The sequence below is a fragment of the Peromyscus leucopus genome, chromosome 8a, assembly GCF_004664715.2.
Source record: "Peromyscus leucopus breed LL Stock chromosome 8a, UCI_PerLeu_2.1, whole genome shotgun sequence".
NCBI lineage: Eukaryota > Metazoa > Chordata > Mammalia > Rodentia > Cricetidae > Peromyscus > Peromyscus leucopus.
Genome location: NC_051085.1, coordinates 39,077,861 through 39,102,491, shown reverse-complemented (window position 1 = coordinate 39,102,491; position 24,631 = coordinate 39,077,861). Strand labels below are relative to the sequence as shown.

The following is a 24,631-nucleotide window of genomic DNA, read 5'->3' as shown; positions in this document are numbered from 1 at the left end:
AGTATTTGGAGCGCCTGAATGATCCTTTCGGGGATGTAGGGAGGCATGTGGGCGATAGCTGAGATGTGGCAGGATTTTCCGATGCGGAGACAAACCGTTTTCGTGACCCGGTGTTTGACATGTATTCGGACAGTTTTGAAACTTCTTCCCGTCAGGCAGGGAAGAGAGTGTGTATTTTAATGGGAGTAGGTGAGAATAGTTGCAATAGCTACCTCTGTCCCTGAAGACGGTTTTCAGTTGCTGAAGCCATGCTCTGTACAGATGCTCTCCCTTTTAACAGGGCGCAGCACTTAGAACTCCGCAGGGCTTCCACAGGAGACTACAGGCTGTTGGAAGCAGCCCCCCCCCCCCCCCCCCCGTGGCTGTGCCCCTGCAGTTTGGAAGTAGGGAGTTTTATTTATTTATTACCAGTCGCAGACTTCCCTGTTTGTGCATGTTTGATAATACTCTTGGCTCGCCTCTGCCTGTTCTTGCTTCTAACCCTAGCTCTAACCTTCTCTTGATATCAGTGTGGCCGAGAGGAAGGTATTTAGACTCGGGATACTCTTGACTCTGCCTTAAGCATGTCGAGCTCTGATAGCTGGAGAAAGGCCAGTCTTTCTGACCCTCAGTTTCCTCCTGTACAAACTTGATGGGGTCCCCTAGAGGTTATTGTGCAGGACGCTTAGAGTGACCCTTTACTATCAAGTTCCTGGTCCGCGTTATTTTAAAGGCTTATTATGTAAAGGTCAGTAAAGCTCATTGCAAAGAATAGGTGATTGATGGATAATAGCTATTAGTTATTCATTTAGAACTATTAATCATTTGTAGTGTTAACAGTACTGCATATTAAATAGGGACTTGCCGGTGGTTACAAGTTAGGTCGTCCTTGGTTCTCACGAAGCCTTCCTTCCTGTACTGGTTTACCACACTCTGAAAGACTTAAGTGTTTTAAAGTGATTGAGGAAGCTTTTATTTGGCAGGTGGTACCTCTAGCTTGAAAACATGAAGCCAGTTATGATGCTCCTGTTATTCTTTTGAAGTAGTAAACTGGTAAATTTAGCAATACTGTGTATACCTGTGTAGAGCTATGTATTTCTGATTAGAACCTTATTTTATTAGACGGAAAAAGGAAGAAATGGGGCCCCACATTGCCATAACCCAGAATCTCAGAAGCTGCAGATTGAAGAGCAGTGAGCTGAGTTTTATGGCTCACATTGTTGGTTCTAATATGGGTGATGTCTTGGTGAGTAGTTCACCTTAAGTGGAAGGACCATCCCCATGTTTCTGAAGACAGTATTATTAATGTGGGTTCTGAGGCCTGCACAAAATGAATAAAGAAATTACAAATGCTTTTGAAATTTTATATATAGATAGATTATATATATTTGACCAGTTAAATATATATGTATATATATGTGTGTGTATATATATATGACCAGTTAAAACTAGTAGTTGTTTCAAATTATAGAGTGGTTTTATGTTTTGTAGATACAGGGCATATATATATATATGTATATATATATTATACATAGTATGTACACGCATGTGTGTATATGTATATATATGTATACATATATGCATATATATAGTGTGTAGGTGTGGGAGAGAGGTGATACTTGTGAATATCTATAGGAAGGGGCAAATAGACATGTGTGAACTATTAAGAATCAACAAAGGCTTACTTTTTTCTTTTTTCTTTTTAACTCAAATAGCATACCTGTCCAGGTCAGAAAACAACTTTCTGGAGTTGATTCTCTTCTTCCATCATGTGGATTTTGGGTATTGAACTCAAGTTGTAAGGCTTGCTGGTAATGCTCTTACCCACTGAGCCATCTCATCAGCTCAAGACTTGATTATTTTTAAATTTTAAAATTACATTAGTTGGACCACTTTAGTATTTCTAAGTATATTTCAAGTTTTTACTTGTGATACTAGATTTTATTATTATAAAAATTTCAAAGCAATTATTAAACACTTGCAGTCTTTTTGTTGTTGAGATAAAGTCTTAGCTATATAGCTCTCAGGCTCACCTGAGCATGTTTCATGTCGATTAAAATTTTAAATGGTTTGTTCTGATCAAGCCAGTTTTTAATATATTTGCATGTAAACTTAATGACCAGTTAAAACTAGTAGTTGTTTCAAATTTATAGAGTGGTTTTATGTCCTATTGGTGTAGGGCATTGTAGTAATATTAGCTCTTAACTGTCCATTATAAGTATAAAACTCCTCACTCTATGGAGAAGATTGTTAGCCAGGGGAAGCTTGGGGAAGCTATAGTATGGCTGAGTCGAGGCAATTGAACTGGTCACTGTTATGCATTTGACGAAGAATGCGAAGGATATTGTGCCCCTACTTTTTAGGTGTGAATTTATGAAGCCTTTTGCAAGGACTGGAGAAACAAACTAACGTGAGGAAGTGCCATCATCTTCCCACATAATAAACATCTGTGTGCACATACTGGAACATTATGATTGTAGGTGGACAACATTTGTCATTATTTTTAGAATCTAGTAATTGGGCAGTAGATTACAACTGATTTCATTCTGAAATTCTGACTCCATTAGGCCTCTGCTTTTTTTTTTTTCTTCAGCTTTAAAAATATTTGAAACCTTGATCATAGTATATCCAGTTTTCAGTGGGCCTGAGTTATACTTTTATAAATTCCGGTTTCATAGCTGAACAAGGTTCACCACACGATTCATTCTGAATGCAACCTTTGAGCTAACTCTACGTTAAGTCACTTTACAGGTCGGTGTAGATGGAGTTAGTGTTTGCCTTGCATTTTAGGACCCATTTTAAATTAGTTCCTCAGATTTCCTTGAGCAAGTTATTTAAGTTCTCTAACCCTAGTTTCTGCATATTTAAAATGAGATTATAGTCCCTACCATAAATATGAAGCAAGATAGCTATTAAAGAGAGTATATTAGGACAGTTCCAAGAAGTTTATAGTGTTAGTTATTTGTCTTAGATCCTGGAAAATAATCTCTAGAAAGAGATTTATGGGCAGGAGGTTTATTGTGGAGTGCTCTTCATTAGTGGGAGATGGAAGGAGGCAGGATTGGGCAGCGGGGAGAGTTGACCTGTGTTGGAGGCACACCAGAGATAGGGTGGCTTTTCGGTGTATTTAAGTTTATTAAGCTGTGAGGACAGGGGTCTGTCTCTCTGTCTCCGTCTCCGTGTCTCTCTCTCTCTCTCTCTCTCTCTCTCTCTCTCTCTCTCTCTCTCTCATCTATTTTTGGTCATTTGGATTTGGTTTTCTCCTCAGAGGATGGTAGACCTGGAGGTGGCCTCTCTGCTGGAGAACGTATGTGGAGAGGAACTTGTTTCCTTGGCATTTTTCAGGTTCTTCCCTTAGACTACCAGTGCTGTCACAAAGGGTAGTGTAACATAAATAAACATGTCTCACAACTGCTAAATAGGTTTCGTGGGCCACACTGGGGATAACCAGTATAGCTTTATTTTGATGGGAAGATAGGTTCTGAATCATGCATCAGTTTATAAGTACACTTTTTTGAGTACCACCTATTTTCTATGAACAGGGTTTGTATTGTGCTTTATTTTTTGATCAGTAAATAAACATACCTTATAGCCAGGTTTGTAGTATACTTCAAATGTGTTGCCCCTTTTAGACATTTATTTTATTCGTATGTTTTTAAGTTCCCTGGATAAATTGGAAGGAAAATAAGGAGTATTGGCCCGTTTTTTTTTCTTTTCTTTTTTCCCACCACCACCTTTTTTTTTGGGGGGGGGCAGTCTTGCTTTGTAGCCCAGGCTTTCCTCAGTTGTGATTTCCTTGCTTCTGCCTCCTGAGTTCCCAGGTGCTTGGGTAACAGGCGTGGTCACAGCACCTGGCTGGACATTGTCTTTTGAAGTTCCTGAGTGCTTGGGTAACAGGCGTGGTCACAGCACCTGGCTGGACATGGTCTTTTGAAGTTCGCATGGAGAATTCCAGCCAGCGGAGCTACATAAGAATCTGCCTCCAAACCATCAACCAAACCAAAGACTAGGAGACAGAACTGCCAGTTGTCTTGTAGCTTAGTCTTCTTAGGAATTTCCTTCAAGTTTTTAGCTGTGCACAGTTAATTAGTTCAGTTAAAGATTGTGAAGGTAACTGAAGGATAAGAGAGGGAGAAAATCTGGCCTGAGGATTATGGTGAGCACATCCCATACATTCTGAAGAGATTTATTTAAAATAGTGGTTCTCAACTTTCCTAATGCTGTGGCCCTTTATGTGGTCCTCATGTTGTGGTGAGCTCCAACCATAAAATTTTTTTTATTGATACTTCATAATTGTTATGAATTGTAATATGAATATCTTATATGCAGAATATCTGATATGTGATCCCTGCGAAGGGTCATTTGAGATTGAGAACCCCTGAATTAGAATACTGTGTTAGCCTGGAGATGTAGTTCAGTGGTAGAGCACCTGGGGAAGGGAAGGGGAGGAAGAAAGAAAGGAGAGCAGGAGAGATAGCTTAGTAGTGAAGTTGTTCTTGCAGAGGATCTGTCTTTGGTTTCAGCACCCAGATGATGGCCCACAACTGTCTGTAACTCCAGTTCTAGAGCATCTGACACCCTCTTCTGGTCTCTGTGGGCACTGTATACGTGTGGTACACAGACAAAGAAAGATGCCAGCAAAATACCCATATACATAAACCAAAGATACATAAACCTAAAAAAATTTTAAGAAAGAAAATAGTTGTGATATTCCAAATTCTTTTTACATTTCTAGTCAAACATATAATCCCACCACTGAGAAATCACTGTTAGTATTTTGACATACCTTTCAAGCTTAATTTTTTTTTCATATAGACTTTTTCCCCTAGGAAGAGCTATTTAAGTTTTCTCTTAAAGATTTTTCAAAAAACATTTTAATCCCATATTTGAATTATAAAAAATAACACTAAAATTAGAAGAACTAAGAAGATTAATGCAGAAATTAAACACATGAAAAAGAAAAACACAATAATAAAAGACTCAGGTTTATAAATTCATTTAAAAATAAGTCTGTGTTTAGGTGTAATCCTCTCCCCAAGATTTGATCATAATTCTTTTATTATTTTTAATTTAAATTTTATTATATATATGTGTGTGTGTGTGTGTGTGTGTGTGTGTGTGTTTTGTTTGCTTGTGTGTTTGTATACCACTTGCATGCCTGGTGCCTGCGGAAGCCACAAGAAGCCATCGGGTCCCCTGGACCTGGAGTTCAGGACAGTTGTGAGCTGCCACGTGGATGCTGGGAATCAAATCTGGGACCTCTGCAAGGGCAGCTGGCACTCCCAGCTGCTGAGCCATCTCTCCAGCCCCACAGTTCTTTTGTTTTATTCAGTTGTGAAGCAAAATATGTTTGTGATTGCATGAAATACTTGATTCATTAGAAAATCTGTTATAGGATTAAGAGCTGTTAATGCGTAGTTAATGAAGGTCATTAAGTACACAACACAATTGGTCAGCTACTATTCTCTTTTCTTCTTTAGTTCTCCCAAGGAAAATTATTAAAATTTACCTTCAGCACAGTAACCCTTATGTGTACCTATAAGCAAAACGAGCTTTTGTGTATATAGTTTCTTTACTGTTCCTAATTTTGTTCTGAAAGCCAAATTTACCCAGACTATAATTACCATATTAACTTTGTGCTGCATAATTGTGTGTTATTCTTCAAAGTAGGAGTACAGCCATCAGGTTCTGTTTCACTTGGCGCTTAGTAAAAATGCTCATTTATTAACAAGTCTATCTTATGATATTGGCCAATGTGTAGTGTCTAAGTTCTAACAATATAATATATGGAAATAATAAATAATAAAAATAAAAGTAACTATAATATATAATAAATAGGGTATAGTATAAATAAATTTTATATAGATATGCATATATATCGTTTTTCTCTCTGGTCAAAGGGAGTTCTTCATCTCTTAACTTTGCCTGGCTAAAACTAAAGCTCTAGTAACTTCATTGCAAGGCCATGTTGTCGGTGATTTTTAGTTTGCTTTGAACAAAGGCTTGCTGAGGGTACTTTTTATAATTCACCAGAGTCAGCAAATAGGAGTCAGTGATGGCAGTTGTATAGTGGCCTTATTTGAGTTAGAAGCACTAACCCATTGCCTTGCCTTTCTTTTCTAATTTCTTATGTGGGGATTATACTATAATTACATCATTTCCCTTGCTCCAAACCCTCCCATACATCCTTCCTTACTCTCTTTCAAATTCATGGCTTCTTTTTCATTAATTGTTGTTGCATGTGTATATGTATATATTTATATATTCCTAGTATAACCTTCTCAGTATATTGTTAGTCTGTATGTTTTCAGGGCTGACCATTTGGAATTGGGTAACCAGTTGGTGTACTCTTCCCTGGGAAAGACTACTACTCCCACTTTCAGCATTCCTTGGTTCTTTATGTAGGGCTGAGGCCTTATGATCAACCCTCACCCTTCCCCGTCCACTTTGGCCTATCTCTTGTTGTTGCCCTTGTTCAGCTCATGTTGGTGAAATTGTATGGGTCTGGTTTTCGACATCACTAGGAGACACAATCTCCCAGCAAACTTTCTGATCCCCTGGCTCTTAGAGTCTTTCCGCCCCCTCTTCTGCAAGGATCCCTGAGCCTAGGTGTGGGACTTGTTTTATTGATCTATCCATTGGGACTGGGCTCCACAACTGCATCTTGGTTGGTTGTGATTTTCTGTACTGATCTTCATCATTCCAAAGAGAAGTTTCCTTGATGAGGGGTGAACATTACACTTACCTGTGGTTATAAGGACAAATATTTAGAATGTGGTTAGAGATCTTGGTTGAGTAAAGTGATGGTTGTAGGTTCTTCTCCAAGGTCCATGACTTCACTAGCCCCGAGTAGTTGGCTAGGCTTCTGGTACCAAGCATGATTTCACTCTTGCTGAACAAGTCTTAAGTCCAATTAGAGACCTGTTGTATGGTGATATTTTATTTGTGCTGAAATGTGATTTTATTTGTATGTTAATAAATAAAGTTGCCTGGTGATCAGAGCTAAAAGCAAGCCATTTATCAGAAGTCCAGCAGTGGTGGCACACGCTCTTAATCCGATCACATGGCAGGCAGAGTCTCTGTGTGGCAAGGACACAACTAAGTGGTGACCCAAACTTTTAACCCCAGTACCAACCATAGAGACCTGGAGGTCTGTATTCACAGGCAGTGACAAGGAAGTCATGTGATTGGGTTTAGAGCCAATGAGAAGGCAGAACAGAAAGGCAATAAAAAGACAAGTCACGCAGGAGAAGGTCTCTCTCAGGGAGAGAGACGGCAGCGACTGGTAAGCTAAAGGTAGTCTTGGGCTTCACTAGCGCTCTAATCTCTTAGGCTTTAACTCCATATTTGGCTCTGGGTTTCTTATTTACTAAGACCGTTTAGAATTTCATCTACACTATTGGTTATTGCCAAGGGATGAGCGGCACTACTGACCCTTAAGGGTCATCACGCCATATTGGTTGATGTCATTCATAGGTGTCATAGCTGGGCAGACTGCTTGTTGTTCGCTCCTTTGGAAGCTTTCATGGTGACTTCTGGTACTAGTTCTCAGGGAAGAAGCATTCAGGTCAGTTCGAGCCCAGGAGACTCTGGGTCCTGTGTCAGAAATACAAGATGTCTCCAGTAATAGGAACTTATCGTCCACCTCTAGGAGCAACCAATGGCAATAGCAATAGTTTGTAATGTTTGGAGAGTCTCTTGGACACTTCCTGGTCAGGGCCTGCTCTGTGGATTATGATTTTTTTTTAATCAAAGCATTTTCAAAGGGCAGAAAAGATAGAAAGAGCATACTTTGTCATTTTTCTAAGGTTATTAATCCCATCTATATTGTTAATCACCTCCTAAGCACTAGCCGGCTTCTTAATGCTGGTGCATTGGAAGTTAAATTTCAACAGAAGTTTCTTGGGAGATCTAGGTTGTGTTTTTGTTTGTTTGTTTTTGAGACAGGATTTCTCTGTGTAGTTTTGGTGCCTGTCCTGGATCTCGCTCTGTAGACCAGGCTGGCCTTGAACTCACAGAGATCCACCTGGCTCTGCTTCCCTATGCTGGGATCAAAGGCGTGTGCCGCCACTGCCCGGCAAGACCTAGGTTTTTAAACTACAGCTCTGGTTTACCTATGGACTTGATATGTCAACAGATAATTGTTCCAGGTATGTTGGAACATCCCAGTACTCAGAAAGCAGAGACAGGTAAATCTCTGTGAGTTGAAGGCAAGCCTAGGCTATAAAGTGAGACCCTGCCTTTAAAAAAAAGTAAGTCTATTTTTATTTTTTTTTATTTTTTATTTTTTGGTTTTTCGAGACAGGGTTTCTCTGTGTAGCTTTGCGCCTTTCCTGGAACTCACTTGGTAGCCCAGGCTGGCCTCGAACTCACAGAGATCCGCCTGGCTCTGCCTCCCGAGTGCTGGGATTAAAGGCGTGCGCCACCACCGCCCGGCTGTAAGTCTATTTTTAAATGAATTTTAATACACAGATTGTGCTGTAGAAAAGTTGTGCCCGTTTGATATTGCTCTGCATGGTGCCTTTTCTCCATGGCCTTTCTAGTCCCTGGTTCTTAGTTTTACAAGCATGCTGGAGAATTTCTCATCCCCCTAAAGGTCTCAACAACAGGAGAGTGCTGTTTGGATTCAGTGCTTAGAACAGGTGCTGTTGTGCTTAGGAGAGGTTGGGGATTTGGTAGCTTGTAGGAATCAACAATTTATGCATTGATGGCAATAGTGAATTAGTAACTGGTGATAATGAAGATGCAAGCATAGATGTTGAAATTCTGTCTTGCACCATTCTAATGTAAACGTTGAAGATGACTTTGACATTATATGGGTTTTTATTTAGGCAATGCTTTGACTATAAATAGTCTTTCCTTCTGCCATCATTTCTCTCCAGTTTAACTGGAAACAGATCAGATGACTGAGGGAAAAAAAACAAGGTGTGAAACAGTTATGTCTTCCTTGTACAAAAATAAACACAATAAGTTATTGCATTGTACTACAGCAGCAGCTGTGAAATGAGCAGGAGCATGTGTAGTATAGTACTGCTTTAACTACAGGGACTGGAGGTGAAGATGGGGAGGTGAAAGGAGATGTGGAGTTGATGAAGGTTGATCTATTGAGGCGATAGCTAGAGGTCATTCCATTAGTATGTTCCTTTATTTATTCATTCACCCATCTACTAGACATTTACTGTGTTCTAAGACTGGAAGTATACTCTTGGGAGCACCAGAATCCACATTCTTAAAGATGTTCCAAGTTGGAGGAAGTGAGAAAGGGCTTGTGTTTTAGTTGCTGTCGCTGTAATAGGATGGGGCTGAATAGTCAACTTGGTTGTTTGGTAGCCAGTGAACTACCCACCGTCTAACAAAGATTTTAACCAGGGACAGCTGCAAAAGTCATTGATAAGCTTGTCAAGTAGTTGTATAGTTTGACAAGATGATTTTTTTGGATACAGCAAGTTGGGATTTGGAAGTCAAATCTGCCATGGCTCTTTGTGATTTTCCAGAATGGCAGTAGGCATGTGACATCCTTGTGTTCTCTGACCCGTGAAAGATTAGCTGGTTGAGGTTAACGCCAGAATTAAATGCCAAGGGCGGAAGCCTAGGACCTTGTACCCCAGAGGAGGGGCTTGTCCTTTTAGCATTTTTTTTCTCACCTTCATAGAAGGTGGCTATCCTTGTGTATAGTTGGAATAATTTGTCATTTTATTTTTATTATCATCTTATTAGTTCTAAAGTAGTAAATTCCGGTGAGAGGCAGTGACGTTCTGTAAAGAGTGGTTGTGTGTGTGTGTGTGTGTGTGTGTGTGTGTGTGTGTGTGTGTGTGTATGTATGTATTTTAACTTTGTTTCAGAAGCCCCCATTTCTCAGTGTTTAGTAGACAGCAACTTGCTCTATCGTGTCACTGTGTGCTTTAGCTTGGTTGTTCTTGAGAGCTTTTAAACTGTAACAAGTGAGTAGTGTTCCTAATACTTATCAATTACATTGTAATTCATCAGATGTGGAAAGGGGAAGCCGATTATTTGTACTCTTATACTTAGGAAGATGAAACTCGAATAGTCTAAGAGAACTGTGTTAAGAAGAAGCTTTAACAAGATGACTTGGTGAGGAAGTGTGAATGTTAATCATAATTGCTTAGACTGCGTTGGATAATTTAGCATGGTTCTCAACTCTAGTCAATAAAGTGAGTTCCTGGTGAAATTGTCAGGGAGGATAAACATTTCCTCTACCTTCTTAGGTTCAGGCCTTGAGGCACTGCCAATTAGATTGTCACAGAAATGTGTAGACAAAGTCGTGGATAGAATTTGAGGCTTATTTACAATTTAATGGTAAGGAGTAAGTGGGGAAGGGGCCCTTTTGGGGAAAGTCATTTATTATTTTTGTGGAATGATAAATGGGCTCTTCAAATACATGGAAGATATCAAAGACTTGTGATGGTGTTTCTTGTGTGGTGTAGAGACTCACTTCTGGTAGGAAGAATCAGCCTCATTAAGGAGATTGTTGGTAATTGAGTTCTTCTGGTGGGAAAAGGGGGGATTGCTCTGCTTTTAGGCAGATAAGAGATTTCCAAAACTGAAAGCTTTCTACTCAAAGTACTTTTGTAAAGAAATTTTTTTTACTGTAATGGCATATGCTGGACTTTCAAAATATATTGGCACTGAAATTATATCACCCTCCCTCCCGGCAAAGAGCAATTACAGATAGTAAAAGATAACCCACATGTCATAATTCAGAATTTCTATTTCTTTCATTTCATTGACAATTTACTAGGTGCAGAATGCCTTAAGGTATAATATTGTATAAAACTAATCAAGAGGATGCATTCTGGCTAAAGTTAATGGGACATCAGATTACTATTGTAAAGTAAGGTGGTCATACTTTAATGTATGTTTTTCCCTAGAGATAAGTATAGGTTTGGTTAGATCATATTCCTCCAGGTTATAAGAACATATCAGGAGGGCCTTTCTGGTGTTGAGATGGACTCACAAGCTCTCTGTTTGACATTACTTAGTGAGCATTTCTGAGTGTGAAGATCATTTTGATGTGATAGCTCATAAAATTCGATTATAACAAAACTTACTACTTGTTATGGCTAACACTGGGCAGAAATGGAAACTGGGCAATGTACAGAATTAAGTTCTAGCTGTTCCCCCCCCCCCCCCGGGAGCAGATGTGGCCTGTCATCTGAGATACTAGGCCTGGGATAGTTGGCATCGGTTGTTAATGAACAAATATGGTGAGTCTAGAGCAGTGATACCAGAAGTCACGGAGCGAGCTTGGCATTGAGTGGTAGAAGTGTCCTTCAGTGCTTGAAGAAGAAATATGCATATCTAACACATGGGGCAACTCAAAACTCTTCTTCCAAAGGGTTTTTAAAAAAGCTCCATCTATGTGTCCTTACCCTGCAGTGCTTATGGTAAAGTGGTAATAAGGCCCAGCAGGGGAAAGTTTCGGGTCAAGAGAATAGAATTTCTTGTCTTTTCTCCCCTTTCTCTGCTCTCCTCTCGCTCCTCCTTTGCTTGGGATTGAACCCACTGCCTCCTCATACTTGCAAGGTCACCATACACCACTAAACTATACACTAGCCTGTGGAATATTTATTTATTCATATTGTCTGGCATGAATTTTGAACACCAATTTTTTTTTTTTTTTAATTTCACCACTTTTCAACATTGACATAGAATTCCAGCCACTTTGAAAAAGAACAGTCATCCATATTGGAAAGGAAGGGAAAATGATCCTTGGACATTGATAACATGACCTTATATATTGAAAAATCGTAATGACTAGACACCAAAAATTAAAATTAGTAAATGAATTTGGCGAAGTTTCAGAATATAAGATCAACACATAGAATACTAGCATTTTTACACACTAGCTATGAACAAATTAAGAAGGAAATTAAGAAAAAATTCATTTATAACACCATAAAAGGATTTCAATATTTAGAAATAAGTTTAACCAAGGAGAAGAAAAGTTTAAGCCTGAAAATCACAAAATATTGCTACAAAAAAAGATAAAGAAGACAAGTAAATGGAAAACAGTTCTGTGTTCATAGATTGGAAAATTCAGTGGTAAAATTTGAACACCACTTTTATCTTTGACAGTCACATAAATGAAAAAAAAATCACATCTCATTTGCACTTGTGGGATTGTCAGTGAGTGAACATATTGTCTGTATATTGGTTATTTCTATTTTCCTGTTAGTAGGTTGGGTTGGTTTGTTTGTTTTGTCTTACAAGTTTTTGTGTTTTATTGATTTTCACAGTCTGTATATTCAGGATTTTATTTTGCATCTGTTTGTTCTATTTTACTATTTGTCTTTCAGTTTTAAGTTGGTCTATACTAGCTAGAAATGTTTTGTATGATTATATACTATCTACATAGAGACAGCGTCTGGAAAAGCAGGGGGAATTTTGAAAATTTGTGCATAGCATAAAGTTAATGACACTTGAAACCTTTGGATGCTGGTTGCACAGTAATGCTTAAGTTTATGGACTTCTGAGTACTTTGAGTTTGCCGACTCTACTGATCTGACTACAGTTCCTACTGCCCTCCTTTGTGACCCTCTTCATCCCTGGCCACCACAGTCTAGTAGACAGCTGAGCTCAGTGCTCAACACCTGACTCTCAGATTCTCTGCAGTTTTATGCTATCTAAATAGCATGTTGCAGCTGTAGATAAGGCTCCAATTCCCTCTTCTCATGAGCCAGGTTGCAAACTGAGGCCTCTTAAGGCCAAATTGCCTATTCTTGGTTATAATAACAAACTTAAATTCACAGTCAGAAGAAAGGTTTCGTTTTTCTCATTCAGGCACTTGAACTGAAATGGCATGTGTGTGTTAATAAAATAAGAACATGTGCTCAGTTGAATCAAGAGTTTATTCATGCACTGTTCATGATGCTGGTCTAGGCACCCCCACACCTTCTTAAATCTCACTGCATATTCTAAAGAGTGTGAGATTGAGAGTACAGGTTAGAGTTGTACATTGGTGTTGCCATTTTGCAAGATTACTGAACCTTTCCAACCTACTTTTTAAAAGTAGTGCATCTCTCTCTCTCTCTCTCTCTCTCTCTCTCTCTCTCTCTCTCTCTCTCTCTGTGTGTGTGTGTGTGTGTGAACGAGAGAGAGAGAGAGAGAGAGAGAGAGAGAGAGAGAGAGAGAGAGAGTTGTTTCTGATGTGTAGTGTGTTATGCATTGTTCTACAGTACACATAGGTCAAAGGATGACTCTTTGCACCTTTGTATGGATTTCTGGGATCAGACTCAGGTCTGTCAGGCTTGCATCATTGGGTGGCAATCACCTTTACCCACTGAGCCATCTCACTGGCCCTAAACCTGAATTTTATATAGAGAAAGTGAGGGTAAAATGATATTGCTTGTGATGAGCCCTCTGCAAACCATAAAGCTGTTTGAAAAAGCTATTTGTTGTACCATGATCTGGGGGTTTAGTGCTTTCTAGATGGGTTTTTCCTTCTCAGTTTGTGAAGGAGGGTGGCTGCTTTCCAGCTAGTGATGAATGCATACTCTGATTTGTTGGAAGTATCCAGGACAGACCTTGGCCTTCCTCCAAGGAGTTCACAGTGAATGCTAATCTTCCAAAATTCATGCGTTGCTTTTGTAGGGGGAGGGGACTTTTGTTTCTCTACACATTTGGATATGAGAGCTCTTACTGTGTAGATTTCCCTAGAGAACCCTCCTGTTGGTCTCAGGCAAAACCAGGTTACTTGAGAGAATCTTTCTAGAATTTCTGCAAAAGGCTTTATGGTACAATTTAATTTCTAGTTTTTTTGTTAATTAGTTTATAAATGATACTTCTTTTTTCCCCTTCAGTTTTGAAATGAGTAAATTTGAATGTTGGAGAATGCCCATAATAATACCAAACTATATCTGTTGCACAGAAGTTAGAAAATGAATGTTTAGTCATTGTGGCCTCCCTATCTTAAATAATCAGTGAGAGTCTATACGTTTAGAACATTTTATGGACTCCTCTTAAAGGTTTGTATTGTAGCAGACTGCATTGAGTGTCTATGTGTGGTAAACTGCTAGGCCAAGGAGACATCATCAGGACTGATTCTTGGGTGGTTTCACATTCCCGTACATGGGTATAAGATTGAGACGTGCCCTCTCCTCTACAAGCCATTCCTTGTTGTAACAGACTCCGAGGACTTGTTGGCTGCTGATAGTGCATTTGAGAACTGTTCTGTTCAGTTTGGCTCTAGGCAAAGGCTTGTCCTCCCTGTATCCTAAGAGAATGACTGTTAGGCTCATAGCTAGAAAGTTCTTACCAGATTAGTTTGAAGGGAAAATAGGAGTAGAAAGTATGTTATTTTGGAGCTTTCAGCTCAGCAAAATAAGTAAATAAATAAAATTGTTTTAAGATATGGGTGTAGTGTAGAGGAAAGGAATTAACTATGTTGTGATAAGATTGTATTGGTTTAAACTCAAATCATCTTTAGAGTTGGTGTGTTAACTCAACAGGATACACCTTAAAGTCGCTTAACTTGGTCTCAGTGCCCAGTGCTTTTCTCCTAGTGTCTAATTTGATATTCTCCATACTGACAGAATGGTGTTTCTTAATTTTCTTTACAAGGAAAAATTGTTTTTCCTCTCTATTGAATGACAAGTGAGCCTTTGTTTGTGATTTTTCCCCCTTGTCTTGAACTTAGCAGCTCTATTAGCTAGAGTAGATTTACCTCCTTGTCTTTTTTGTTTATATAAATTGAAAGGTTAGAGTTATTGGGTTTAAACAGTTCTTTAATGTAGTTTAGCTTAGAAGTTAAATGAGTTTGGGTGTTAAGTATGAGCACTGAACATTTGGAATAGACTGTTCTTAGTTACAGAACTTTATGTACCATAGTCTATCTGGTTACTCAATATTATTATCACTATCTCTGTGCTTTTTATTTTAAGTGGTACTAGGGATTCAAACCAGGGCCATGAGTATGCCAGGCAAGTATTTTACCACTGAGCCACATCCCCAGCCCAGCTTTTTATTAATCTATATGCTGATGTGTGGGGTTGGAAGAAGGAAGGCCACCAAGAAGCTGAATACCCTTGAGTATATGACAAAAGTATCCTCGCTGTGTTAAGGAATCGTTTGTAGACTGTGCATGAAGGGCTCGCTTTATTTTTATTCTGTGAAACTGTTATTTTTAGAGAAACATTCAGAAAAAGGCATGGATCGTTTTCTCTATTCTGATACACTAAAACAGCCATATTTTGTGTCTGTGTCCATTTGGGTCTTGATATTGCTTATGATAGAAAATGAAAATAGGAAATTTTCCATCTTAGGGAGATTATTGATGTATCTTTCTTACTGATGTCAGCATGTTGGAGCCCAAATGGGAATTTAAAAATGGGTAAAATACCTTTCTGTATTTAGTTTGAATTTGAAGCTAGGTTGGCTTTTAGGTTTTAATTGATTTTAAGAAAAGAGTAGGCCTTTATGGAGAATAGAGTGAATATGCTGAGATAACATTAAAAGTCTGTGATGTTAAATACAGTTGAAGATGTGCTTGGCCTTGGGTTTCTTGTTTTTGTTTATTTGGTATGTGAAGCTTCCATGTTTATTTGTATAGAGTTGGTTGCTTGAGTAATAACCTTATATAAATTTAAGCAAAAAACATGGTTGTCAGAACATAATTTTATATATTCATTTTGCTACCTACTTTGTAGCAGTCCCTCATATTAAAATAGCATGAGAGGTTAAACTCAACCAGAGGCTAAGACAGATAGTTTAAATTGTCTTATTTGTAGCCCCTGAACTAATTGAAACAAGTTAACAAAATCTTTTTTTTTTTTTTTTTTTTTTTTGGTTTTTCGAGATAGGGTTCCTCTGTTGTAGCTTTGCGCCTTTCCTGGAGCTCACTTGGTAGCCCAGGCTGGCCTTGAACTCACAGAGATCCACCTGGCTCTGCCTCCCGAGTGCTGGGATTAAAGGTATGCGCCACCACCGCCCGGCTAACAAAATCTTTTTTAAGTACTAGTTTGCCTTTATGTGTAAAATTGAATGTTTTAATTTTAAGTGGAGAAAAATTACTCAGACTTATTTGAAAAAATTTAAATCTTAAGTTTTCACTTTTAAAAAGCTTACCAGTTAATAAAGAAAGAATCCTTAAATACCCAGTAGGTTGAGGTGTACATGTGCACTGGTGGGTGTCACTGAGCTCCTGTGTGCAGTTGTCTGTGTTCCTCTGGGTGCTGCCGTGAGTCAGTCACAGGAGGGGCCAAGTGCAGAGGCTTTGCTTATTACCTGGTGGTGAGCTGGCAAATGGAAAATGTAGGCAGCAGTCGAGTTATAGAGTTCTTTTCGTATAATCTAAGGACTTGTGGTTTTAGTCTGAGCTGCTCAGATTTCTAAATGTGTGTGTGACATGATTATAGCCCAATTTCAGAATGCTGATATCAAAACAGTAATTGAATTTTCGCTGTGTATCTCTCTTTTTGTGCATTTTAAGTTGTCATACCCAGTTTTTGAAAGGTTTGAATAGATGAGAGGACAGTTGCCAGTTTAATGTAAGCATTGCCATTTTCATGTATTTAAGCAGAATCTAAATGATAGTAATTTGATAACTATTTAAAAATTATGGATGGCGATTAATACAGAAACTTAGAACTGGTGGAAGTGCAGAGAATAAGGGATTGTGGGGGACTCAACCACAAATGGGACATCTGTATTGTATGTCTTACCCAAAGCTCTGAGACTACCCTAGAAGAGGGGGTAGAAAGATTGTAAGAGCCAGAGGTCATAGAGGACTGAAGCAAAACAGTGTCTTCTGGACATGACAGGACTCATGTGCTCATGAACTCAGATCTACTACTGTTGCTTACACAAGATCCAGCCAAACAGCAATCTAGCATGGAGTGGAATCCTTTCATGAAGCAAGCCTCTGTCCTAACTGAGGTTAACTTGCAAGGAGAATAATAGCAAAATTGTCAAGATCAAGTTTTCAAGCTCTGGAAATTAACCAAAGGCTTTCAGTAATTCTAAGAATGCTTTTTCAATAGAAGTAGGTGGATCAGAGAAATGTGTTTTAGCTTGTCTTATTCCCGTCCCCCGTCCCCCCCCCCTTTTTTTTTAACCTCCATGTCAAGGTAGCTTTCAAAACTTGTAGCTTGGTAATCATGGAAGTTGAGATAGGTTTGGAATTTCTCTAAAAATCCTAGCCTCCTAAATTGTCACTGTTTAATCTGTCTAGAGCAGTGGTTCTCAACCTTCCTAATGCTGCAACCCTTAAATATAGTTCCTCATGTTGTGATGACCCCCCCAGCCATAAAACTATTTCATTGCTACTTCATAACTGTAATTTCACTACTGTTAGAAGTCATAATGTAAATAGCAGATGCAGGATATCTGACATGCTGCTCTCAGAGGGGTTGTGACCCACAGGTTGAGAATCACTGGTCTAGAAGCTCTCTGGGAGGGCATGTCAGTTCATCTATTAGTGAAAAGCCTTGTTCTTGAGATGTCTGTTGAAGACACTTGCCAGCAGTTGTTTATTACTGCAGCTGCCAGAGGTGACAATAATAATAGTTGGGGCTGACAAAAATTAGTCCATGTAACTTAAAAAGAAAATTTGCGGAGTGAAGTGTCTTTATGGGGTCTTACAATCTCAAATGTAATCTTAAAATTCTTGAAAACCAGCTTATGGGCAGGGAAGTATGCATGCCTTGAAAACCTTTAAAGTAAGGCCCCATTTCTGTCTGTGGCTAACCTCCAGGTTTCACAGGATCAGAAAGTAAAGGTTAAAAGAGAATTTTAAGTTGCCATGCCTTTTGAAGGTATGCTTCAACATATGTACACAACCTTGCTTCAAAGGGCATTATACTTAATTCAAGTTACTTAAGAAAGTCTGTGCGGGTACTCACTAAATTAACTGAACAGAGAGACTTTAGTGACTGCATAAGACAAAAAACTTCACCAAAATTACCTCAAGAATATTATCTAATCTGTATAGTAATAATAAGTAGCAATAACAAATCTTGGAAGAGAAGGAAATCAACATTTGAGTTGCTACCTAATATTAAGCATCCAACTTAAAAAAAATGCAAGGCAAACAAAAAAGGGAAAATATGATCTACTATTACTTTTACCATGCTCAACCCCTATAACAAACTCCACACTGGATATATGTAACAGTTATTTAAGACATTTCTTGAATTGGTCTACATCTTCAGCAGCTGATAGGAATTAGAGTATTTTCAGAGATGCCTTGTATTTTCTTTTCTTCTACAGTGTGGTAATCATGTTTTGTCACTGTAACAAATTCTTAAGATAATCTATTTATAAGAAGAGGAGGTTGCTGGGTGTGGTAGCACATGATTTTACCCCATCACTTAGAAGACAGAGGCAGATAGATCTCTGAAGTCAAGGCCAGCCTGGTCTGCATAGTGAGTTGCAGTTTCAGGCTACATAGACCCTATTTCAAAAACAAACAAACAAACAAACAAAAAAACCACGTTTATTTTGGCATATGATTTTAGAAATTGTAGTTTTAGAAATTGGCCCCGTTGTTCTGCAACTGTACATCATCAAAACGTGGTAGACCCGAACCACTCATACATATAATGGCTAGAAAGTGAGAAAGAGGAAACATCTGGTATCCCACAAATCCCCACTAGACCACATTCTCAGTGACCTGAAAGCCTTCCATTTGGCCCCCACTTCTCAAAGTTCATCACATCCTGTTAACCAGGCTGAGCATCAAGCCTTTAACACAGGGGCCCTTGGATTCCAGATCAAAAATAAAGTACATGTTGAAGTATTCGACCCTGAGATGAACCAATTTACTACATCTGACCAAAACCAACCAACCAACCAACCAACCAACCAACCAGTCTAACTACACTAAAGTAGAGGTCAAGCATGGTGGCACAACACTTAGAATCCCAGCTCTTGGGAGGCTAAGGCAGGAGGCTCAAGGATTTGGAGTTCAAGGACAGCCTGTGCTACATAGTGAGATACTCTCTCAAACTGCCCTCCCCTTCTCCCCAAAAAGCAGGTGGAGGTAGAGTTCAGCTGTAGAGAGTAGCCATGCCATGCCCTAGGCTTCCCCAGCAAAGAAGTGAGAAGAGGAAGGGAAAGGGGAAAGAGAAAAGAAGACAAAGAAATGAGAAGGGGAGAGTGGCAAGCACTGATGTCGTCATATTAGCACACAGTGTATTATCAATATTGCCAAATGCTCACTTGTGTTTATCTTTCTGTCTTCCATACTATTTCACTTCAATACAAAAAAAGATAAAAGTAAATCTACTAGACTGGCAGGGCTTGAAGTCATGTGTTACTGCAGAGGAAAGGGTGCTCACTGAATTTGCAATGAGGCCAACCAGGTGGCACCCTTCTCTGGCTGACTCTGAAAAAAGGAGAGCTAGAACTTTGGTACCTATCAAATACAGGCTTTAATTCATATTTGGGTAAACTGAATTGGAAGTTATGAAAGCAGGTGGTGGGTGAAGAGACTTTTGTTTTAGTTATACACTCCTTTTCCACAATTAATTTAAACTGGTCTTCAAAAGAATAACATGGTATAAGGTAAATAATTAGAGAGCGCACTAGTAATAGGGACATACTTACTAGGCAAGACAGTGCTTTTCCTAAGCCATTAGTAGAGCTAGGTCACAAATTTAGCTTTCGTATTTTTAGTACAAGGGGAGGAGGCAAACATAAGTAGTGGTGGTATGCTCTAGTCTTTATTAGATTAAAAAACAAAAACCAGTCACTTAACTATAAGACATTGTAAAACAGTGAACAGTGTTAGGACAATATCTTTTTTGTAAATAAACTACATTTATTTTGTCTGCTCCCATTATTAAAAGCACTTTATCCAAGGGATGAAAGCTCTTAGTCATTTGGCCTGAGAGGTCTGGTTTTTTTTTTTTTTTTTTTTTTTTTTTTTTTTAAACATAGGAGTCCTACACCATGATGTCTCCAGTGTCCATATTCCATAAGAAAAATCCAGGACTGATTTAAGATGACACACTGTAGGGCAGACTGCCTATTGGAGAAATGGGAAGGATCCTTATGCATTTATCTATGACAGACTTGTTCAGAAAACTTCCTTAGAGCTCTCTGAAGTATCTCCTATGTGAAGTTTAGAGTTTGAATTTTAAAGCACTCTTCCGTTAAGTTTTTGTCAACTTGGCACAAGCTATAGAGTCGTCTGGGAAGAGGGAACCTTAGTTGAGAAAACGCCTCCAACAGATTGGCTTGTAGGCAAGCCTGCAGGACAGTTTTTTGATTAGTGATTGATATGGAGGGCCTAGCTCACTGTGGGTGGTTCTCAGTTGTATAAGAAAGCAGGCCAAGCAAGCCTTGAATGAGCAAGCCAGTAAGCAGTGTTTCTCTGTGGTCTCAGCTTCAGTTCCTGCCTTGAATTTTTGTCTTGACTTCCCTCAGTGATACAGTGTGAACTGAAAGTTGTGAGTTGAAGTAAACTTTTTGTTCCTGAAGTTGCTTTTGGTCCTGGTGTTTTTAAATCACAGCAATAGAAACCTTAACTAAGACAAGCATTTGGGAAATATATTATCCTTTTTTCCGTATGTCCTTGTTTTAGTTACTGTGATTATCATATCTATGAAATATGACTTAAAATTGCTTCTCAGTTGAGCTTCTAGAACATACTGAATAGTAGTGAATATTGGTTGTATTTTCTGTCAGAAAGCTGATCTTTACTGCTCACATTGCCAGATAATCAGACAATCATGCTTTATCTGTTGGACAGCTTATGGAAGAGGTAAACCTCTTTGCATCTTCAGCCATAGGAATTCCAGAGGTGGGGGAGGACAGGGACCTTCCTATAGGTTTTGTCGTTCAGACACCATTTGGGGACTCATCAAGGGAGAAGAAATACATTTTGAGGTGCTGAACTATAACTTACATGGTAGGTGGGAATCTATAAAATAAAGGCATTTGATTTAGGCCAAATTTTGACTATTTGTTACTGACTAAAGAGAATATTGACAAAGATCATCAAAACCAAGCCTGTTTTCTTAACAAAAAGGCTTTAAAATTGTAGTGCAGTGCTAAAAAATGGCATGAAGTCTGAAAAAATGAGATACAACATTGAATTGTCCAAAAAGCTCTCTGTAGATAATCCACATCTACATGCATGTCCTTGCACATAAACACCTAGTTTTAGGATGTGATGCAGTTTAGAGATCTGACTGTGCTTTTCCTTCAGAGGAGTGCTAGTAGAGCCTTTAGATGCTCGAGCACCATGTCGTTTTCTAATGTCCTAAGCTCTAAGTCTGAGCAAGGGGAAAAGTACTGCAAATTTATTGTCTAGGACAGTAAGAGCCTAGTATATAAATCTAACTATACAAATCTCAAATAATGACATAAATTATATATATATATATATATATATATATATATATATATATATATGTGGTTTTTCGAGACAGGGTTTCTCTGTGTAGCTTTGCGCCTTTCCTGGAATTCACTTGGTAGCCCAGGCTGGCCTCAAACTCACAGAGATCCGCCTGGCTCTGCCTCCGCCGCCACCACCACCACCACCACCACCCGGCAAATAATATTAATAAAAGCTTTACATTATGTGCAGAAGTTTAGCAAACACATTACTCCAAATTTCTCCAAACACATTTCATATTTCTAAAGCTGGCAAGTCATTGAGTTATAAAAATACGTTGTTACTCAATGATCCTGCCTTTTTATCTCAGGACTACTAACTTTTGGCATTGTTATTATGTGAATGCTTAACCTTAATAGAATATCTTCAAAGATCTGGGTGATATTGTGTATTTTGATGTTCACTGTTATAATTTAAAATTATATACCCTTCAAAGTATTTGTGTGAATTGATATTAGTGTTTAAATCATTGTGAAAGTTAGTAACTTTGGAAGAGATGGGATGAAAGATATTATGACCTGTCACACTGTTAATTTATGAGATAAACTGAGAAGTAGTAGAACTAAAGCTGACAAAATTTAAGACACCTATATCCTGATGCAACACAGTGATTACATATTTATGTGTTGTGAGCATGTTTTCCCCATGCTTGATCCCGGACTAAAGATGATTGTTTTTTGTTGGGACAGGTCTTTAGGACCAGCTTCATGAATAAAATCTGGTTTTGTGCTTTATGAATCCCTGTCACCCAAGTTTGGAATAAAAGGACTTAGGTTGGAAAAAAGGTATAACAAAGTACTTATTTTTCTGACATTGAGAATATCTTTAACGTGTTAAAACAAGTCAGTTAGTGAAATGTTTGGAGTATGCCATGCTGCTTTGTTTGTTGTAGGGAAAAAATAAACTATCACCACTTTATAGCTTAAAACAAATGTGAGAAGTCACTATGTTGAAAGTAGTGCAGGCAAGATAATGGTAGCATTTTGACGGGGAGCATTTAATGTGGTGCTTCGAGACTTACTGCAGAGAGGGATGGCAGAGGCTGGAGTCAGGAGCTTCTTTGGTCTAAGAGTTTGTGGAAGGGATTTGAGGTTAAGAGAAAGCTAAGAGGAACCAGGTGAGAAAGAAGAGGGCGTGTACTTGTGTGTAGTGTAAAGGATGAGAAGGGTTAATGTACACTGCTTGAAGTACATGCTACACTCCCCCCCCCTTGTGTCTAGGCAGGCTGCCTGTGTGGAAAGGTTGGTCACCTTTGTGTAGTGGTGTTACAAACTCAGTTTCTTGATTTTTTTTTTTTTTAACATCTCAAGTGTTGCAAAATTAGCTTTTTAGCAATAATGGCTTATAGTTAAATGAATGTGTTAAGCTCTGTTTGAACTACTTCAATAAGTTTTATTACTCATAGTGACCCTTTGAGGTAGGCACTGTTATTTCTACCATTTTACACGTAAGAAAACAGTGGCATGGGGGCAGTTAATTGTCTTGTTCAAGGCCTGAAAACTAATAAATTGAGAGCTTAGTGTCATAGCTACACAGGTTGACTCCTACATCTGAAGCTAGAAAATGAAAACAGTTATCAAGAATTTCATGCTGTGAGACATACTACTTTGACATGGAGTTGTTCAGAAATCCTGAAATTCATATTTGGTGTCCTGAGTACAGAAGGCTGGACTCATAGTTGTTTGAGGAGGTGAGGTGATAAAAAAAAAAGGGCTGGATATACATGCCTGTTCCCTCCTTTCTGTCTCTGTTCACTGTTGTGGGACTTCGTTTCCGCCAATGGCTTTGGTGGGTACAAACCCTAGGGTGTGGCTTTCTGTCTGCAAATGTGACCCCTTTAGAGCGGAGGGAGTAGAGTGGTGTGCAGACAGAAAGCCACGCCCTAGGGTTTGTACCCACTAAAGCCATTGATGGAAATGAATTCCACAACAGTTCACCAGTCCCTCAGCTGCTCCTGAGCACAGCATTTGCTTGGTGGGTTCCTTCCATCAACAGAACATTTATTACATAGGTCACAGGTGTATAAGGTTACATAAGACCTTGTCTCCACTGTAGACTTTAAAGGTCTAGAAAACCTTTAGAACTTCAGATGATCTTTCTGGCCCAGCCCCACCTAGCTCTCTGTCTGCTTAGGATTCTTGAAATTGTCTTAAGAGTGCTGGAGAGAACTGAAAGCAGTATTACCTTATTTGTGTCACGGATAGTGTGAATGGGAGCTTTAAGGTTTTGTCAGATGGGGTTTATAGGTGAGCAGTAAATGACTACTCTTTATTGTTTCAAATTTAAATTTGTTTTTATTTTTTAAAAATTTCATACATAAATACTATTTCTACTCTGGTCTCTCTTCCCTCCATCTCCTCCTGTATGCCCCCTTACTCTCTCTCAAATTCTTCTACCTCTTTAATTATTGTTACACACACACACACACACACACACACACACACACACACACACACATCTGTGCATACACACACACTGCTGAGTTCATTTAGTGTTGCTCTTATGTATGTGTGTTTAGGGTTGATCATTTGGGATTAGATAAATCTGTCAGGAGGCTTGTGCCTGGAGAAGACTAATCTCTTGCTCTTAGCTGTCAGTGATTGCCTGCAGCCCTGCATTTAAGGGTGGGGCCTTGTGATATTTCCCCCACCCATATTGGCATGTCAGCTAGTGCTGTCGTTCTGCAGGTTTTGTTTAGTCGACCATATTGTTGAGATTTCATGGATGCAGCTTCCTTGTAAGAATAGAAAACACTGTCTCGCAGCAGAGACATCCTGGTCCATTGGCTCCTCTCCTCTTCTCATAGTATTCCCACTTAGATGTAGGACTTGTGTTGTAGATGTTTTATTAACTGGGGGTGGGCATCACATAGTCAGCTGTTCTCTGCATTTTGACCGTTCATCAGACCCTTTAAAAGGTTATGTAGTAGGCCTGAAGTAGGGGCAGTGTATAGGACGAGTTTGGGGAAGAGAAGACAGATGGACAAGTGACCTTAGCCCTGTTACTATTGTAGAGACTTGAAACTTTTCAGGGTTTGCCCAGAATGACCTGACCTTTGCATATTTTCTCTTGAGCATGGAGAAATTGAAACTGGGTCCTGAATACTTGATGATAAACCTATGAAAACAGACCCTGGAAAGTTACATATGTGTTTTGAGTATGTGTATGGGGGGTAGTATATGTGATGTGTGGTGTGTGTATGTGTGTGTAGTATGTGTGTATACAGATTTGTGTGTATACACCTGTGTACATGTGGAAAGCCAGAAGTTGACCTTGGGAGTCTTTATTGGGCTC

The 24,631-nt window shown here is 39.0% G+C and overlaps 1 protein-coding gene across 1 annotated transcript in view; it reads left to right on the top strand.

The window, feature by feature from the left end:
• Positions 1-24,631, top strand: part of Heca (hdc homolog, cell cycle regulator) — a 44,797-nt gene that overhangs the window by 1,149 nt on the left and 19,017 nt on the right. The gene's annotated exons all lie outside the window — the stretch shown is intronic.